Raw genomic sequence first — 15,230 nt, 5'->3', positions numbered from 1 at the left:
TCGGTGTAGTCAATAAAACAAAAGTAGATGTTTTTCTGGAACTCTCTTGCTTTTTCAATGATCCAGCAGATGTTGGCAATTTGATCTCTGGTTCCTCTGCCTTTTCTAAATCCAGCGTGAACATCTGGAAGTTCACAGTTCACGTACTGTTGAAGCCTGGCTTGGGGCATTACTTGAGGCATTACTTTACTAGTGTGTGAGATGAGTGTAATTGTGTGGTAGTTGGAACATTCTTTGGCATTGCCTTTTTTTGGGATTGGAATGAAAACTGACCTTTTCCAGTCCTGTGGCCACTGCTGAGTTTTTCAAATTTGCTGGCATATTGAGTGCAACACTTTCAGAGCATCATCTTTTACGATTTAGCTCAACTGGAATTAGCTCATGAAATAGCTCAACTGGAATTCCATTACCTCCACTAGCTTTGTTCATAGTGATGTTTCCTAAGGCCCACTTGACTTCATATTCCAGGATGTCTGGCTCTAGGTGAGTGATCACACCATCATAGTTATCTGGGTCATGAAGATCTTTTTTGTACAGTTCTTCTGTGTATTCTTGCTACCTCTTCTTAATATCTTCTGCTTCTGTTAGGTCCATAATATTTCTGTCCATTATTGTGCCCATCTTTGCATGAACTGTTCCTGTGGTATCTCTAATTTTCTTGAAGAGAGCTCTAGTCTTTCCCATTCTCTTGTTTTCCTCTATTTCTTTGCATTGATCGCTGAGGAAGGCTTTCTTATCCCTCCTTGCTATTCTTTGGAACTCTGCATTCAGATGCTTATATCTTTCCTTTTCTCCTTTGCTTTTCACTTCTCTTCTTTTCACAGCTATTTGTAAGGCCTCCTCAGACAACCATTTTGCCTTTTTGCATTTCTTTTTCTTAGGGATGGTCTTGATCCCCACCTCCTGTACAATGTCATGAACCTCCATCCATAGTTTTTTAGGCACTCTATCAGATCTAATCCCTTGAATCTATTTGTCACTTCCACTGTATAATCATAAGGGATTTGATTTAGGTCATACCTGAATGTTATGGTATTTTCCCTACTTTCTTCCATTTAAGTCTGAATTTGGCAATAAGGAGTTCATGGACTATTACTCAACCATGAAAATGAATGAAATGGTATCATTTGTAGAGACGTGGATGGGCCTAGAGTCTGTCATAGAGAGAAGTAAGTCAGAAAGAGAAAAATAAATTTAGTATATTAACAAAATCATGTGGAATCTAGAAAATGGTACCAATAAAACTATTTGCAGGGCAGGAATACAAGTGCAGACATAGAGAGCAGACATTTGGACCTGGGTGGGGAAGGGAGATATGAAGAATTGGGGGACTGGGACTGACATATATACACTGCTATGTGTGAATAGCTAGCTGGTGGGGCCCATTGTGTACTGCAGGGAGGTCCACTCCATGCTCTATAATGACATAGATGGGTGAAGTGGGTGGAGTCGAGGGAGGTCCAGGAGGAAGGGGTTGTATGTTCACATGTAGCTGTCACTTCTTTGTACAGCAGAAACTGACATAACATTGTAAAGCAGCTATATCCCAATTAAGAAAAACCTGACAGACATCCCCACCTGCATTTTTTAAAAAGAAAATTCCCATGTCATTTATCTATACCACTTTTTATGCCTACTTATTGTAACATCTACTTAATTATTAAAGACACTAAACATTCGTCATAATTTTTAAAAGAATCTTTTTCAAATATGTCTTTTACCTTTTAAATGTGCTAAATGTTGTTTTTAAGTATAATTTTTATAATTTTTTATATAATAAGACACCTTGGCCTATTCTTAATGATGTTGCCTTTTATTTTGATATTTACAAAATTGATCATTAACCTAAGACCAATTAAATATCTCTATTTTGACTGGAATATGATTATTTACATATTCATTTCCTTCATATAAATCTGGAAAGTTTTCTAGAGTTATGCGTTTATGTAGCTTTTCACTTTCATGCACTGGAGAAGGAAATGGCAACCCACTCCAGTGTTCTTGCCTGGAGAATCCCAGGGACGGCGGAGCCTGGTGGGCTGCTGTCTATGGGGTCGCACAGAGTCGGACACGAATGAAGCGACTTAGCAGCAGCAGCAGCAGCAGCAGCAGCAGTGTTACTATTACAATTGGGAGCACAGAAGTTCTTCTCTGGGAATATCTATATGTCTTCGGTTTTGTATTTGAGGACACAGTGGTGGAATTCATGGGTTACATTTTACTGAACTAAGATAGTAATAGAATACAAGGTTAGGTGCTAGAAATTTTGTCCTGAGGGCAAATAAAAATCTCTAACACTTGTGAGATTATGCAGATTTCCCTTTTCATCCTTTATGTTTCTGTTCTGGCCTCTCTAGTAACACAGCTTCTTGAAGGACCAAGGCTTTATCTAGAAGGTTAATGTTCTGGTCTACTCTTTCCCACTATCTTGGCAGCCTCCTGGCTCCTGCCACCATTAAGAAAAAAATTCCCTAAAAATCTGCGCCAGTAGAGGCTTCCAGTGTCTCAAGAGAAGAAGAAATATGGGTCAGCAAAGCACAAGGGAAGAAAATACCTTTGTCAAGCATGTGCTCAAATCACCAAATCTAAAATAATCAAAACTAACCCCACAATTCCAGTGACTCGGGGTGAGGCAAATTGCATTCTTTCAGCTATTTCTTGGACTTTGACATCTTTTACAGCTTCCCTGGTGGTTCAGAACGAAAGTTTCAGGAAGTCAGATGCCTACTCCAGAAGGAGACCAAGTGGTAACAGAGGAGCCTCCATAAACCACCCCCATATTTTATATTCATTACTTAAGCTCCCAAAAGTTGAGAACCTACAATGACCCAGGCAGTGTGCCCAGACTGAGGATACAACCACTAGCAAAGTTTCTGCTATCAGGGAGCTTATAGTCTGGGGAGAGTTGAGATAGTAATCAAATGTACTATTGAAGATAATTCAGTCGATATTTAACTAGTGTTTCCAAAATACCTCCTAGTGCTAGGTCTGACTCAGCATGCTGGGATGTAGTATATGGAGAAGAAAGGCAAACACTCCTGCCCATTGGAGCTTAATTATAATTAAGGTGGGAAAGTGATAGATGATTAAACAGAATGATTAATAATAAAATTCCAGGAAGGAAAGATAACAGCTGTTGGAGAGCATCTAACAACAAATCTGATTAGATTGAGAGTAGTTTCAATGGCTGTAGGCTCCCTAAGAGCATAGACCCTGGAGCTGGAATGCCAAGATGCTAATACCAACTGCTGGTCAGTCGCTATGTGGCTTTGTATACTTCACCTAAACCACTTATAATAATGGAATTCATGTGTGGATTATATAAGGTTAATACCTGTAAGGTATTCAAAATAGGGGCCAGCTCATAATGTGCATCATGGAAGGATTTTTTTTTTTAATGTTCAAGGCGGAGGGGAAAAATGTGTTCCATAGGAAGGGAGCAGAATGTACAGGCTCCCAGGGCCAATGCTTGCACACACCAGTAAAGCCATGCCAGTGGTTTCCAAATCATCATCCATCCTGAGTGGTTGGGCATCCAGTTTGATTGGCTGAAGCCAATCTATGTTTCAACTCTGACCCTTAAAATATTCCCAACCAAAGAGAATGAAAAGCCTAGCAGTCTAGATCTCAAAGCAGAAGGACAGTTAGGGAAAGGGTGTTGCAAGATGAGGTTGAATGAGGACAAATAGTACCGTGGAAGCCAGGGCCAGAATGAAGGTGAGGAGAGAGCGGTAACTAGGGCATAAAGTGTAAGAGAACACTCTCAGGATCAGACAAGTACCATTGCACAATGCTGAGAATGAGTGGCTCCTTAAAATGTACACACCAGGTGCCCCACTGGCCTCATCCTAATGCCAGCCCTGCTCGAGGTCATTTTATGGTGCTTGTCTACCATGATAGGGGCAATGAAAAGCCACTGCCATATTTTTTAGGATGATGGAGGTGGATGTCATGAGAGAATTTGTGCTCTGAAAAGTTCTCAGTGGCTATCCAGACTGGGAAAGTGTGTGCCAAGAAGGGTCAGTGTGGACAGCATACAGCATTCCATACCAGCATATAAGAAACAATGCTGGCTGGGAATCCAGATCAATCACTGCTCCAGAGGATTCTGGAGAGCTGCAAAGGTAATAAGTTCCACTGGCAAAAACATGCTTCAGTGGCCTCACAATCAGGAATCACAGCCAATTCTGACCTTAAAAGCTGTCTCCTTGGACTTACGTAGACCAAGATCCATGGGGGTACATGATGCTCTAGCACCTAGGCCAAGAATGGTCCTGGGCATTCAGAGAGCCTTTGAAATCTGATCCCAGCATCTGGACATTTATGGAAAACATAATTGTCCAAAAACAAGGCAAAAATGTGGTAATAGGGACAACAAAGGACCCTTTAGAAACAACTTAGTCCCAACAATTGTATCTAGGCCCACACATTCCTTCTTTGTCTGTGTGGGGAAATCTAAATTATAGAGTTAGAAGTTTGGGTTGCAAGCAATGAAAGATTCTATTCATACTGGCTTAAAATAATGATTGGTTATACCACTTGACTAAGATATAGGGCAGGTTTGGGGCATAGTTTAATTTAAAGTCCAGCTCTATTTTGAAATTCTATAAACTCTGGCTTCTTATATTGGTTTCATTCTTAGGGTTAATTCCTTTCTGGTAATGAGAAGCCCCCAAGATTAACCAGTGTTACAGTCTTTCTCATTCACATCTGGAAAAGCCAGTACTCCTTCTTTAATTACTAATCAAAATTTATAAGCCTCAAAATGATTGGACTCCCTCAATTAAACCTTCGTGTGTGTGTGTGTAAGTTGATTCAGTCATGTCCGACTCTTTGCAACCTTATGAACTGTAGCCTGCCAGGCTCCTCTGTCCAAGGGATTCTCCAGCAAGAATACTGGAGTTGGTTGCCATTTCCTTCTCCGTGGTCAGGTCAATTCCACTGTTGCCTGAATCCTTCACTGTGGCCAGGCCATTGACCAACCTCTATCCTCATCTTTCCCCACGCCCTATCCCCGTTACCTTCCTTTATTTTTACACTATTGGTCTGATCATTCAGCTTATTACATAATTGTGTTTGTTTATATGTTGCGTATTTACCATTAGAAGAATGTAAGTCCCATGGCGGTAGAGACTTTGTTTTGTTCCCTATGCCCAGAACTGTGCCTGACATAAGCATTTGTTGGATGGATAGATGGATGGTTGGATGGATGGGTGATTTACAGCAGTATTAGTGGTGAATGGCTATTGAGGAAGCCGAGGAGAGGCATAGACTACTCTTGCAGAAAAGTTAGCTATAAATGAAAGAAGAACAATAATTTGGGGCTAGAGAGCAAAGGTGAGCTTGAGGCAAGTTTTCTTCTGTAAGAAGAGTTCTCTACGTATTTAAATGATGAAGAAAGAGATTCAGAGGGAGGAGAGTTTGAAGTGTGAGCTGCATACTCCTAATATAATGTAACCAGAGGAACAAACTGGCTTCCATCTCTTACTTCAAGAAGCAAGGCAAGGGCACTTTTACTCCTTATCTTGTTTCCCTTGAGTGACATCTAGAGTTAGATTAGAAGTACTAAATCTTTTCTAGCTCTGCTTTACCTAAAGATTATCATTTGTGTGAATCAGTGTTTCCAAAACTATTTTCTGTGAAAGAAAGACACAAGATGTTACTAAATGATAAAGCTAACTTATTCTTGGATCAAACAACTTCTGGAAGCAGGCTAAACAAAGTTAAAGAGTTATTTTAATGCAGAACTTCTCCATGCCTTTAATATTCCAATGTGTAGTATAATTCCCCAGGTAGAAAATATAGTTTACATCACTTTCCTGAACTTGTTACATAAGAAAACACTTTCAAAAGTTAAAAAAAAAATTTACTACTATGTCCAGGGAATGCTAATACTCCATGGAACACAGTGAGAAATTCTGGCTTTAGTCACATATTTGCTTTTTCCTTAGGAGTGAGTTACACCCCAGTTTATGTTTAATACTTTCTGTCAGGTCCAGAGGATCTGTATCATTATGGTGGCCATATATTCTTGATTTGATGTCAACTTCAATTACTTGGTTCATTGTTCCTCTAGGCACTTCAGAAATTTTTCAGAATTTCTTGCCCAATTTTTGATTCAGGAAATATGTTCACTACACATATTAAAAATTGTTTGGCCACTTAAGACAGCATGGGTTTCCACAATTAAGAAATTGTTTGTGCTGTTTATTAAAAGTCATCTGATAGCTGGATGAGAGAAGGTAAGGCACAAGAGACAGCTCTGAGTGGTGTAAAGTTTTGTACGTCATGGTTTTAGTCTGTTTCATAATAACTATGTGGTATTACTGAAAATACTTAACTTCCCCAAACCCCAGTTTTTGTAGCCATAAAATAAGTAATACCTTTGCTCACCTGAAACTTCAGTTCAGTTCAGTTCAGTCTCTCAGTTGTGTCCAACTCTTTGCGACCCCATGAATTGCAGCACGCCAGGCCTCCCTGTCCATCACCAATTCCCAGAGTTCACTCAAACTCACGTCCATCAAGTCGGTGATGCCATCCAGCCATCTCATCCTCTGTCGTCCCCTTCTCCTCCTGCCCCCAATCCCTCCCAGCATCAAAGTCTTTTCCAATGAATCAACTCTTCGCATGAGGTGGCCAAAGTACTGGAGTTTCAGCTTTAGCATCATTCCTTCCAAAGAAAGGTTGATCTCCTTCAGAATGGACTGGTTGGATCTCCTTGCAGTCCAAGGGACTCTCAAGAGTCTTCTCCAACACCACAGTTCAAAAGCATCAATTCTTCAGCGCTCAGCCTTCTTCACAGTCCAACTCTCAGATCCATACATGACCACTGGAAAAACCATAGCCTTGACTAGACGGAACTTTGTCGGCAGAGTAATGTCTCTGCTTTTGAATATGCTATCTAGGTTGGTCATAACTTTCCTTCCAAGTAAATCAATTATATTTCAATTAAAAAATTAAATTAAAAAATTGTTAAATAATAAACAACAAGAAATTAATGACAAAAATAATAATTTTGCTACCTCTCAGTCATTGTGAAGATTCTTCAGGTCTTGGCAATAACACTACCTCATAAGGGACCTTTTTCTTACCATACCCTTAAAAGATTGAACCATTTCCTGCTCACCCCCAACTCTGTTCCTGATCCCCTTCCCAGCTTTATTGCTCGTTTTTAACACTTGTCATAATCTGACATGCTCTATAGTTCTTTCTGGTCAGAATATTTAACATGAGATCCACCCTCAATAAATTTCTAGTGCACAGTATAGTGCTGTTAACCCTAGGCATACAACTCTAGGCTGTTGTATGGTAGACCCCTAGAGTTAATTCACCTTGTGTAACTGAAACTTTATGCCCATGAAACAGCAATTCCCTACCCCCGCCTCAGCCACTGGAAACCACCACTCTGCTCGTAAGAGTTTGGCTATTGTGGATAGCTCAGATAAGTGAAATCATGCACCATGTGTCCTTCTGTGACTGGCTTATTCCATTTAGCATAAAGTCCTCCAGATCATCCATGTGGTTGCATATGGTGGGATTTCCTTCTATCTCATGGATAAATAATGTTCCATTGTGTGAATATACCACATTTCCTTTACACATTCATCTATCAATGGACACGTTTACATTGTTCCTGTATCTTGGCTATGATGAGTAATGCTTCAAAGAACATCAGAGTGCCCCCTCTTTGCGATCCTGTTTTAAGTTCTTTTGGATATATTCCCAGAAATGGAATTACTGCATCATATGGTAGTTCTATTTTTAATTTTTTGAGGAATTTTCATGCTGGTTTTCAAAGTGGCTGTACCATTTTGCACTCTGATCAAATGGGACAAACCTTCCAATTTACCACATCCTAACCAGCACTTGTTATCTCTTCTTTGTTTTGTTTTGTTGACCATAGCCATCCTAGCAGGTATGAGATGATACTGATTTGCATTTTGATTTGTATTTCCTAATGGTTGGTAATGTTGAGCACCTTTCAGGTACCTATTGCCCATTTGTGTGTCTTCTTCAGAGAAATATCTAATCAAGTTATTTGCCTATTTTATAATCAAATCATTTGCTTTTGTTTTTGTTTTTGCTATTGGGTTATATGAGTTCTTTACATATTTTGGAAATTAACCTCTTATCAGATATGTGCCTTGCAAATGTTTTCTCCTATTCCATAGATTGCCTTTATATTTACTTCTTTATTTGTTTATTTTTCATACACCCCCAACTAGAATGATATTTTCATCTATTTAACCTTCAAAACAGACTCTGACACATGAGTAAAACAAATCAATTTTGTTGGCTTAATACAATTTTTAAGTGATCAAATTATGGAAACATTTGGAAAGTGATATTGGACTAAATCAACAGAATTGGAAATAAAGTTGGCCCTTGAACAGCACAGGTTTGAACTGCCTGGGTCTGCTTAGATGTGGGTTTTTTTCAACAGTACATACTGCTGTATTTACTGCAGTAAAACAGAATCTCACAGCTGGTTGAATCTGCAGATATGAAACTTCATATACTGAAGAACTGTGGTTAAGGAGGTACTGCGAAGTTGGAGGGCCAACTATAATATAACAGGGGGGTTTTCCACTTCACAGGAGGGTCAGTGCCCCTACATCCCCCTCCTACCCCCACCTCTGTATTGTTCAAGGGTCAACTCCAGTATCAATGAAATTAGGTGCATATGAAAGCTTAATATATATTTACAGCTGATTGTTGATAATACTGGGAAATCAACTGATAGGGAATAGTCATTATGGGCAATTGTAACCACAGAAAAATCTGTAGACCCAAAGGGATTATGAGGAAAATATAGAATTGGGGTGGGAAATGGAAGAATGAAGAGGGCATTGCAGATGGACAAAACAACATATACAAGATCATGAAAGAAGAATAAGTTTGTCTTTTGAAAGTGGTTTCTTTAAAAAATGGACCAGTTTTCAAGGGAAGAATACATGTCAAAGACTAGTGGGAAATGCATCTGTAAACTCACTGAGTCACTCATTCAGCAGAGGCATGTCATGTACCTGTAACATGCTAGACTTTGGGTGAAGACTAGTGATAGTTAATGATGGACTCTTTGGATATCAGGCAAAGAACTTGGAAGATGCTTGTGCTGTCCCATGGGGTTATTTTCAAGATTAACAAAATAGGGTGCTCATAGTGCTCTGTAAGCCATTATATTCTATCATGATGTATATCTATATCATTACCCAGCTGGAGATTGATCTGGTGAAAACTCTGTGTTAAACCATGCATTTAACCAGGTAGTAACAGACAATATATTTCTGAAGATCACACAGTATATTAGAATTTAGGAAGCAAGGTTGTGGGGAAAGTAAAAAAGCTATAAAATAGATTAAGCACCATGAAGAAACAGACCTGTTTCACACTTTAAGAACAGAAGCTGCTAGATTAAATGATAAACTCAATCTTTCCCAAACTGGAGCCAGACCTTTAAAAAGCTAATCAGAAACTAATAAAACATTCTTCTGTTACCTCACTTAGAAGTTGTTAGGTGGAAAATTACAAGAGACTAGAGGAAACTGATTGCTGTCTGTAAGATCCAACATCTACTAGAAAATATAGAAAAGCAAATCTATGTCACATGCCTCAGTACACTCTTCTGCCACAAATTAACCAGCTTAACAGCATGAATAATTTTTCTCAAATCATCCTTACTGCTTTTATCCTCAAAGAACTGATCATGCCTTTTTTAATTCTGACAAACTTGTCAAAACTTTGCTACCTGAAATGGAAAATTCCTCATGGATTCATCCCTATGATTTTTAAGCCTCTACTATGTTCCAGGCTTTCATTAAAGGTTGGCAATCAAAGATCAATGAGGCATAAGTCCTCCTCTTAATGAGTCTTAATTTGGTGAGAGAATAGACGTGGGAGTGAAAGGTTACAGTATGCGGTGATAAATGGCATATTGTAAGTATTTTGCAGATATTCTGGCAGCAAGAAGCATCCAGGGGAAGTATCTGACAAGACCAGAGATGGGAGTAAGAATATAAAATGACAGATAAGGTCACAAACTATTTGGACAAGACCTCGGTTCTCATGAAGATGGTCAGTCATGTTTTCTGGGAGAAAGGGACACTTGAGCTAAGATCCGACTGAGAGGAGTCAGTTTTGCAAAGAACTGGAGGAGAACCAGGTAAAGTCGCAAGTGCAAAATCCCCAGACAGTGAACTTGAATGTTTCAGAAACAGAAAGATCAGCAAAGAGATGAAGTCAGAGTGTTCACGTAGAACCTTCTAGATAAGACAATGGGGTTTATTCTAGGTGCAAGGGAAGCCACTAAATAGTATCAAAAGGGATACTTTGATACTGCTACTGCTACTGCTAAGTCACTTCAGTCGTGTCCGACTCTGTGCGACCCCATAGACGGCAGCCCACCAGGCTCCCCCGTCCCTGGGATTCTCCAGGCAAGAACACTGGAGTGGGTTGCCATTTCCTTCTCCAATGCATGAAAGTGAAAAGTCAAAGTGAAGTCGCTCAGTCGTGTCTGACCCTCAGCAACCCCATGGACTACAGCCTACCAGGCTCCTCCGTCCATGGGATTTTCCAGGCAGGAGTACTGGAGTGGGGTGCCATTGCCTTCTCCTACTTTGATACTAGGAAGGGATATACTTTGGCTTGCACTTTCTAAGTTCTCTCTGTAATATATGTTGAGGCTGGTTTCGGGGACAGGAGGTGAGTGGGTACAGTGGGACCCATAAGATATGAAGCTTTTATAGAGATGTCAGTGTATACCAATAGGGGAAGGAGATGTAGAAGGATTTGGGATGTATTTGGGAGACAGAACTGAAATGACATGATGGTGAATTTGGTCTGGATATGGGGGAGAAGAAGAAGCCAAAGATAACCCTAGACTGTTGGCCTTAGCAGTTGAGTATGTGCTAATTTATCATATCATAATAATAACTCATGCTTTGTTATTTGTATTATGCACCACTCAGAGCTCTAACCACTGTATTACCTCATGTTATCCTCACAAAAAAAAGCCACAAAATAGGTACTATTACCATCAACCCTATTGTACAGATAAAGGAAGGTAGGAATGGAGAGATTAAGCTTACTTGACTTTTAAATTTCAGCCTATGTTTGAATCCAGGCTCTACTCACTCCAGAGTTTGTGTGCTTAACCAAGGCCTTATTCTGTCTTATATTCCACAGTTGCTCAAGGCTAGAGGATGGGCTGATTTTAGGAGGTGACATATTATGTTTGAGATGCCTTACATGGAAATGTCAGATACACAGTTGGATAAGTATGGAAGTCAGGGGACAGGTCAGCCTGGAGACAGCAGTGGAATCACGGCACACTAAAAGAATTTAAAGCTGTGAGGTTCAACTTGATATATCTAACAGAAATCTCTAATACAGCTCAAAAGATGCTCCAGATCAAGCCCTGGAGTCCTGCAATTTGCATTTCTCGGACAGAAACTCACTTGAGAAACTGAGAAGCAGCATTCAAGTGAGGCAGAAAGAACCTCAGAGGAGCAAAGATTCCCAGAAACCGAGCAGTTACAGTACTGACTTGTTTTCAGCCAGGCTCTGTCCTCATAGTGGCAACAGGGATACAGCGGCTCAGCCTGTATCCTTTCAACCTTAAGGTTTATTGAAAAGATAGACTGTGCCCGGGGAGCAAATCTTGGGATTCTATCTGACTGGATCTTCTTAAATCATGGGCCCATTTCTGAATTCTGCACCAATCACTACAACTAGGGAGCTCTAAGGTAGGGTCCCAACCATGATATACAGATGAAAAGTGGGAATGCCATCACCCACTGTAGCTTGCGTTTTGTATGAAACTATCACCAGAATTTTGAAAATTACTATGGATGAAAAATATTAGAACAATCTGATTTCCGTGAAGACAATTCTTTCTCATCAGTTCCAAAGAATCTCAAAAGGTTGTCTTACCATCCAAAGCCTGCTGACACTCATGGTTGCCCATTTCTTAACCCCCAAATATGACTTCTCATTCTAACCCATTCTAAGCCTGATCTCAAGTGGGCAGGACTCAACCATGAATGATATGGGTAAATGGAAAATAGAAAATCACCAGAGCCTCATTTCATATCAACTGCTTTGCAAATAGTTCTATTTAGAGGAAATGTAACCACATGGTTGGGAAGCCATTTCACCCACTCTCTTGCAAGAGTTTCTATCATAGAAGAGTTTCTGTCATAGAAAGTAAGGTTAAGAACCAGCCATGGTTAGAATTTTCAACATCCTTGGCAACAGGGGTTTTTTGGTTCCTTCTCTTTCTCTCTGAACACATCATCCACCCACTCATTTATTTATTCAACAATAGTTTTATTGAGCACTTATTTAGAGAAGGCACCATTTAAGTACTAGAGATACAACAGTAAGTAAATCATGCAAAAATCCCTATCATGAAATTTAAATTCTAGTAGCAGGAGACAGGTAACACTAAATAAAAATAATATGTAAGTAATTTATATAGGAGTTTACTACAGAAAGGGGAAAAGGGGTGTGCAGGGCCATGGTAGGAGTTGTACAGTTTTAAAGAGGCTGTCTACCTCTCTTAGACACTTTTTTCTGTGTCAACTACCTTTATTTATGAAGAATTTTTTCCTAATCAGTTAAAAACATAAAATCAGTGATGCAGGAAGATACTTCACAGAGGGGAGAGGTGGGGCCTTAGAGGACTCCAGTTTACCAGCCGTGGTTTTCAAAGCCTTCTGGGAGTGCAGGGATCAGAGTTCATTCTTGGGAAAGTGGAACAATCATGATTTATTCCAAATCAGCTGGGAAGATCAGTGTTTCAGATGGTAATGAATCTGCCTGCAATGCGGAAGACCCGTGTTGGATCCCTGGGTGAGAAAGATCCTCTGCAGCCGGAGTGGCTTCCCACTCTAGTATGCTTTCCTGGAGAATTGCAGGACAGAGGAGCCTGGCGGGTCGCAAAGAATCTGATATGACTGAGCAACTAACGCTTTCGTTTTCGCTTTCATTCCAAATCAGCTGGGATGATGGGCTGTCTTGTTTTAGGGGGTGGGGAGCAGAAGGAGTTGGTAAAACTTTGGACTGGAGCTAAAAAGGCAAGTTGCGGTGGGGTGGGGTGGGTGGTTCTTTACTCCCTTGAGGATTCTGAGGCCCCTATCTGTGCCTCCCGCAGCAGATGCAAACACCTCCATTTACAGCTGAGCTTTTCTGTTTCCCTTGCACACCCAGAACAACAGAGGGATGGGGTGTACACTCCGCACCTTGGGGACACAGGCAGAAACCATCCACATTGCTGTCGCTTGCTGACACTATGGACTTGGTCGGGGTACAGAGGAAGCACAATATACTGTCCAAGGCATGTGGTTCTCTACTAAATTATTTGAAATGTTGAAACCAATTAAAATGTATTGTTTTTAGTTAGGTTTGGGGACGTTTTCAAACTTATTTATTAAATAAATGGCCTGACATTTGGGGGTACGTACCTCAGAAAAAGAAAATGTAAATGGAGTATACATAGGAAAAGATGATCAATTTAACAAGCTGTCAGGGGCATGTAAACTGAAACAATGTGATGCCTTTTACTACCACCAGGCTGGCAAAAATGGGAAAATGTCAGTGATATCTGGTGCTAGCAAGAACTTGAAGAAATCAACAAAGGAAGAGTTGTGGGGGGAAATTGCCAGTATTTAGCATATCTTCTGACCCTCTAATATTACTTCTAGAAAGTATTCCTGTAAAATAAAAGCACAGATCAGGATATACATACAAAGATGTTCATTACAGCCTGTTTTATGTGGACAGAAAAATGAAACAACAAGCAAATTGGAACGGTTAAACCAATTTTGCTGTACTCGTTCCATGGAATATTTTGCAGTTAATTACAATGAACATATATATATATATATATATATATATATATATATATATGAAAGATATCCCTGATGTGTTTTTATCTCTAAAAAAGGGAAAGATATGTATACATATATATTATTGTTGTCAATGAAACTAGAAACATTATGGGAAGAGCTCTAGCCAACAATCACCACTGGATCACTTGGGAAGTTGAAGATAGAAAAGTAAAGAGATATTTTTTTTTTTCCTGTTTATGCCTTGATAGCATTTCAGACTTAAAACAAGCATATATGAGGCTTGGCTAATGAACCAAGATACCAGCCACCAGCAGCAACAGTGTTCACAGGACTGAATATTCCCTAGTATGTCTGTCACCAGTGTCTGTGCCCCCAGAGTGAGCAGCAGCCACCCTCAAACCCAAACCCACACCCATTTTCTACCACTGTCCCCCCCAACTCTCCCAGAGACTCTCCAAGACTCGCAGGAAGGTCTGGCCCAGGCACCTGTCAAATTACTGCTTTTGCCCTGGGTCCTAGTGCGTGTGAGATTTTGTGTGCACCCTTTAAGAGCGAAGTCTCTTATTTCCCCCAGTCCTGTAGGTCTCCTGTGATTAAGCTCCGCTGGTGTTCAAAGCTAAATGCCCAGGGGGCTTGTCTTCCTAGGCGCTGGACCCCCAGGCTGGGGAGCCTGATCTGTGGCTCAGAACTCTCATGCCTGTGGGAGAACCTCCGTGATATAATAATTCTCCAGTCGCCCACCCCAGGAGGTATGGGATTTGTTTACATAGTCAGTCCACTCCTACCCATCTCCTGGTTCTTTCCTTATGTCTTTAGTTGCAGAAGATCTTTCCTGGTCGGTTCCAGTCTTTCTCATCAATGGTTGTTCTGCAGATAGATGTGATTTTAGTGTGCTCATGACAGGTAAGCTCAGGCTCTTTCCACTCTGCCATCTTGGCCTCTCTCTACTCTTCATCTTGAGTTTAATTTTTCCTGCAAATTGATTTTATATATTGTTTCTAGGAAGTGAGATACTCCCATATCTTGGTTGTGTGACTTTCTAAAATGAATGATTCAAGGCTGTCCTCTTCAGTAAAAATGAGGCTATTACCACTGTTTTTAAAAAATTCTCCAGGAATTTCTTCTGTGTGAAATTCATCTTAACATGAACTCAGACCAAGGTTTTTGTTTTATGAGATAAAATATCCAATCTGTACTTAAAGCTGGTGTATCTAAATCCAGGTCTCCTGCTGCAGCAATTTCTTTCAGTCCCTATTTTTATAATTTTTAAAAACACTAATAAAGTATAAAAGAGAAAAGCAAGGGGATGACCATGATAAAACATGGCCCCAAGAACCCAACAAGTATTCATTAAGAACAGTTGGGAATTTAATTGGAAGA

This window comes from Capricornis sumatraensis, chromosome 4, assembly GCF_032405125.1.
Source record: "Capricornis sumatraensis isolate serow.1 chromosome 4, serow.2, whole genome shotgun sequence".
NCBI lineage: Eukaryota > Metazoa > Chordata > Mammalia > Artiodactyla > Bovidae > Capricornis > Capricornis sumatraensis.
Note: the sequence above shows the minus strand (reverse complement) of the source record.